Below are 6,159 nucleotides of genomic sequence, written 5' to 3'. Positions count from 1 at the left end.
GCGTCCTTTTATACTTCGTGCGGTTGCTGCACTCCGTAAACATGCGGTGACCGCTGCAACGTTTAACGCATGTCCAGCTTTCTTGTAATGCATAAATGGATGGATGGAAGATAGGAGCGTTCCCTTTGAAACCGGGTGGTGGCAGCTGCCTCCATGCTCGGATTTTTTTCTGTATATTTGTTTAATGATGTTATAAATCATTCTATAAATACTCAATTTTGTTTACGTACATGCTTAATCGACATCACCTACTAGCGCCATCTGTCGGTTGCAAGAGGCGAACACATGGTAACTCAATGGGAATATTATCATGCGAGAAGGTGCTCGTAGTGATGACCTACTCTTCCTACGCGCTGTAGAATGTGACTTATAAAATTATTCCCGCACTCGCACCGACTAGTTCTGACGATCATAAGGTTTGGTTTGGTTTATGGAGTGTAACGTCCCAAAGCGACTCAGGCTATGAGGGACGCCGTAGTGGAAGGCTTCGGAAATTTTGTGCACCTGGGGTTCTTTGACGTGCACTGCAGACATCGCACAGCACACGGACCTCCGGCATTTCGCCTCCATCGAAATGCGACCGCCAAGGCCGGGATCGAACCCGCGTCCTTCGAATCAACAGCCGAGCCCCGTAACCAATGAGCCACCGCGGCGACTGTGACGGTCATACGAAATCAATGCGGTAAACAAAACATTCAAATTTCCCGCAGCAAATTTTGATGTTAAGCGCCACGCAGCACACTGTGGGAGACACTCGAACTAGAAGGGTTTGTCCAGATGTTCGGAGGTTGACTGCGGTACCCGTTGTCAGCACGCTCCATGTAATCCGCTGTGTGCTCGAAGTCCGCTCCCCTTAGCGGAACAGCCCTCTAAGGCGGATGGACACTTTGATCGCCTCGAACCCAGGCTAAGATACCGAAGTCACACACTCCACGGGATGTAGACCAGACTTCTATAATAACAACAACAACAACAACAATAATAATAATAATAATAATAATAATAATAATAATAATAATAATAATAATAATAATAATAATAATAATAATAATAATAATAATAATAATAATAATAATAATAATAATAATTGGTTTTTGGGGAAAGAACTTGGTGCAGTATCTGTCTCATATATCGTTGGACACCTGATTCGCGCCGTAAGGGAAGAAATAAAGGAGGGAGTGGAAGAAGAAAGGAAGAAAGAGGTGCCGTAGTGGAAGGCTCCGGAATAATTTCGACCACCTGGGGATCTTTAACGTGCACTGACATCGCACAGCGCACGGGCGCCTTAGCGTTTTGCCTCCATAAAGACGCAGCCGCCGCGGTCGGGTTCGAACCCGGAAACTCCGGATCAGTAGCCGAGCGCTCTAACCACTGAGCCACCGCGGCAGGTACTAAACTTCTATTGTACAGTCCTCTACGAAGCTGTCCTGCCCTTCCTAGCTCCTCCTAACTAAACATTAGCCCTCTCAGCCTGGAGCCATGGCCATGCACCTCAACTTGGGAGCGAGGCGATTATGAACAATGGACATCCGGAACAGCCGGATTGCTGGCGCCTGAAGCGAATTCGTAGAATAAAACTCTTTGCAGTGCCGCAATCTTCGCCAAAGTACCGTGCGAGCAACAGATGTGTCACCTGCCTACTCGCACAGCTGTTTTTCGGGTCGGGGCCTTCGACGAGAAATAGAAGAAAAATTCGGGGGCCCTTAATCTTCTCCTTAAGGGTACGACGTGATAACGTTAATCACTCGCTTCAGTGGCCTAGGGTCCTCTTTGCATATATCTCCGTAGACGCGGATAATGTCGGACAAGACGCCCAAGGCCACCCTTTAACCAAGTCCACCGAACATTCCCCGTTGACCTAAAGCATGAAGAAAACATAGTTCTTGCACTCTGAGCATTGCTTCCCTCTAATAAATACTAGGTTAAAAAAATGCCTCGTTGGCCTATAGGAGTAGTGTGTCTGACTCAGGATCCAAGGGATCCAAGGGACACGTGGGTTCGATTTACATTTCAACGAAATTTTCTTTTCAGTGCAGTTAATTTACTTTACATTCTGACAAGCCGTAATGACGTTCGAGTAAATGTTCAGACCTCATATTCACAATTTCTGTGACGTTTCAATCAGTCGATCCTCAAATCTTCTGCTCCACGTGTGACGTCACCATCTTTTCGACCAATTTGTATTTTCTCGCACGCCGCCGAGTTCTCCGCTGAAAGGGAGCCAGCGGGTCAGACCTGTTCTGTATGACCTTCCTCATTTTGTATCCGGACCAACATTGTTAGATTTTACTGCCGATTGCATTAGCGGCATAGAAAGCAAAAAAAAAATCACTCTTTCTAGTTTAAACTTCTCACTACCAAGGTAAATCCATGCCACTGGTTCTTAGTTCTGCAATGAAGAGCTTGAAGCGACACTGTCCTTATAGAAACAGCCTGTCGACTTCCTATAGACTTCTTATAGAGTTCCTTGCATTCCTTTAAATATATCCTTTTGTCTATTTATAGTCTGTAGACATAAGTCTACTAAGAGCGTATGGTCGCAAACCTGTAGATTGTCTGTATACTGTCTATAGGATTTGTATTGTATGTAGACTAGTGTATAGAATTTGTCTATAGAAAGTTGATAGACTTTATGGGCAGAAGTCTAAGGAGAGTATTCAGATAGCCTAAAAAAATTTTGTAAGCGCCCCGAAGCGCGGTCTAAGAATTAGATTATGCAATAGCACAATCTTCGCGAAAGTATACGATGTGAGCAGCAAATGAGTCTACACAGACAGTCGTTTTTCGGGTCTTGGCCTCGACGAGATATGTAAGAAAAAAAAGCGGACCACTCCTGCTCCAGCCGGCCTTTCTAATTTTGTATCCGGGCCAACCTTCGTACTTTACTGCGGATTGCATTTGCGACTCAGAATAAGAAAAAATTCATCCTCCGAGTTGCAAGCCTCTCACTACCAAGTTAAACCCGTGCCAATGGAAAGGGCAAATTAAAGTTGGTTTGTATCAGTTTTGAATGAAGGATTGAATTAAATACGCCATATCATGCAAAGCGAAAGCAACCATTCAAACTTATAGTGCAAAATCCTTTCCTTTCAGGAAACACACCTCTCAACATTGGTAGGCTACTTGATTTTATAGCTGCTTAGTTCAAAACACAAGTTTCTGATATTTATTTGCTTTGCCAGCCTATTATTCGTAGCGATGTGTAATTCTGCACTCAAGCGTATTCATTTTTGTTCCACTGAAAAATCAGTTTGATGTCTATTGTGACATCTATGTGTGACTCTCGCTTTTGCTTCGTGGTTATAGTTTCGTTACGTTCCGTCAGTGTAGCCGAAAAATTGCATAGCCTCGCCCGGCGTTCATTAGCCTTTAGCCATGCTATCCAAGACAATACTCGTAAAAAAAAGTTATCTTAAACGAGTGTTACCAACAACAACAACAAAATTCTGCGGACTGAGCTATCCTGCTCTGTCGGAAAACTTGCGGTCGCCCTCATGTTGTGTCTACCTTACGAACTCGTAGAGTTGCCCTCTGCTTAGGCTGTGACCGCCGTGCAACACTTCAAGGCCACAATTTCAGCACTTTCTAGTCTCAGTCTGTTCGTGCAAAGGGCGCTGCACTTTATTCGGTGACAGAGCCCGATGCGATGATATCCTTTTGGGGCGGAACAGCCAGCGTGCAAGAGAAGGTGAACAAAACAACTTGAGACAAGGACAGCTTGATGTGCCTAGTCACTTGTGCATATGCAAGCGCTAACGGAAGTAAATCTGAGCATAGAACGTACGTAGGAGCTGAGTACAGTGGCCTCTTGTCGTCGCTCAGCACTGCCCAAGCACCTTAGAGACTAACGTCGCCACAGGCGCCAGAGCGGTCCTAGGTCACATGGTCCGCGGACCCTTCGGCTACGGGACCTCGGAGCCGCCACCGTTGCTCAAGTCGCAAGTGTTCACTCGGCGCCCGCTTTCACTTCGCTGCTGATCGCATATCCAGACTCCCAGCATGTGTCGTTACCTCAGCATCCCTGGTCAACTTGCTCGAAGAGTGGCACGAAGCTTATATTATTGAAAACAGGGTTCGAAAGCTCCGTATGATTGTTGTCTGTTCTCGCGATACGCCGCACGAAGAGTGTAGGATTGGAAAGAACTGGTTTAGGGGGGTTTAGCGTCTCAGAGCGACTCAGGCTATGAGGGACGCCGTAGTGAAGGGCTCCGGAATAATTTAGACCACCTGGGGTTCCGGCATACGACGCATGCCACAGTGGATGTGCCACGTATAGACCTGTTCACATTTGCCTTTTTTAGCGCAACCTTCTTACCACTGGACTGCGCCAGCAGCGTTCTGATTGGCGGATTTCATACAGGCAGCTACTACGCATGCGCAGCACAGTCCAACACTCACGCGTGCTCAATTAAGCTGTGAACAGTGAAGAGGTCTCTACCCTTTATCGAAACTTCTTGTACGCGAGTCGTCCCGGGAAGTCCAGTCCTTCACTGCATCAGCGAAGTGCATCTGTCGTTCAATGTCTTCGTCTCCGCTGCTTTGCTTTCGACTTCTACGTCTCTCTCGCCAGGTGTCGCTCTCGCGCAGCGTCGTCGTGACGTCATGAGGCACAGCTGTGTCACTTCTTCACCTGCTTCGTCCGATCTGCGAGACGCAACTTGCCGTCAGCTTCGACAAAGTGTGTGGCATGGTTTCTTGTAAAAATACACTTTGGTCTTCTGTAGTTCCGCTGCGGACATTACACACACACACACACACACACACACACACACACACACACACACACACACACACACACACACACACACACACACACACACACACACACACACACACACACACACACACACACACACACACACACACACACACACACACACACACACACACACACACACACACACACACACACACACACACACACACACACACACACACACACACACACACACACACACACACACACACACACACACACACACACGCACGCACGCACGCACGCACGCACGCACGCACGCACGCACGCACGCACGCACGCACGCACGCACGCACGCACGCACGCACGCACGCACGCACGCACGCACGCACGCACGCACGCACGCACGCACGCACGCACGCACGCATGTATATATAGTATTCTGTAGGGGTTCCAATGCTCCAGTTTACAAGTGTAAGTACAGTATTACGACAAACGCGACTGCTCGTCAGGGCAGGCTTACAATTGTAAGCCTGCCCTGACGAGCAGTCGCCCTGACGAAGGGAATACTATTCCCGAAACTGTTGGCACAATAAACCTTTAAAACGAGCAGTCGCGTTTGTCGTAATACTGTACTTATATATATATATATATATATATATATATATATATATATATATATATATATATATATATATATATATATATATATATATATATATATATATATATATATATATATATATATATATATATATATTTATATATATGTATAGTGATTTAACAGAGACCAACGTTTGAAAACAATGTAATTTGACGTTCCGGCCGTGGAACGGCCTTCATCAGAATAAGATGAAGGCCGTTCCACGGCCGGAACGTCAAATTACATTGGTTTCAAACGTTGGTCTCTGTTTATTCACTACTACTGACCGTGCCAAGAAGTCTTTTTCCCTGAATTTATATATATATATATATATATATATATATATATATATATATATATATATATATATATATATATATATATATATATATATATATATATATATATATATATATATATATATATATGACGTTCTACGTCACACTCGCGGTATAACAGGACGTGCTACGTCCACCGCTATGGTCGAGGGTGGCGCTGGTGAACACTCTCAAGGTTCGCTTACACGCAGAAAACATAAATACCCAGGAAACAGCAGATTGGACAGCCGTCGCCGTAGCTCAGTTGGTAAGCGCACCGGACGCGATATTCGGAGGTCGTGGGTTCGGATCCCACCGGCGGCATGGTTGTTTTTTCTGCTGCTTTATAAGTAATCCTCTTTAAGCGATAGATTAATTTAAGTATTATTATTCCACTGATTAGCGCTACACATAAAAAAAATTAAAACATTCCCCTATGCACCATGGTTTCGGTGACTGTTGGCTCCCTTCATATGTTTGTCAAAAACGAGTCCCTAATTTCC

This window comes from Amblyomma americanum, chromosome 8, assembly GCF_052857255.1.
Source record: "Amblyomma americanum isolate KBUSLIRL-KWMA chromosome 8, ASM5285725v1, whole genome shotgun sequence".
NCBI lineage: Eukaryota > Metazoa > Arthropoda > Arachnida > Ixodida > Ixodidae > Amblyomma > Amblyomma americanum.
This window is presented reverse-complemented; position numbering follows the sequence as displayed.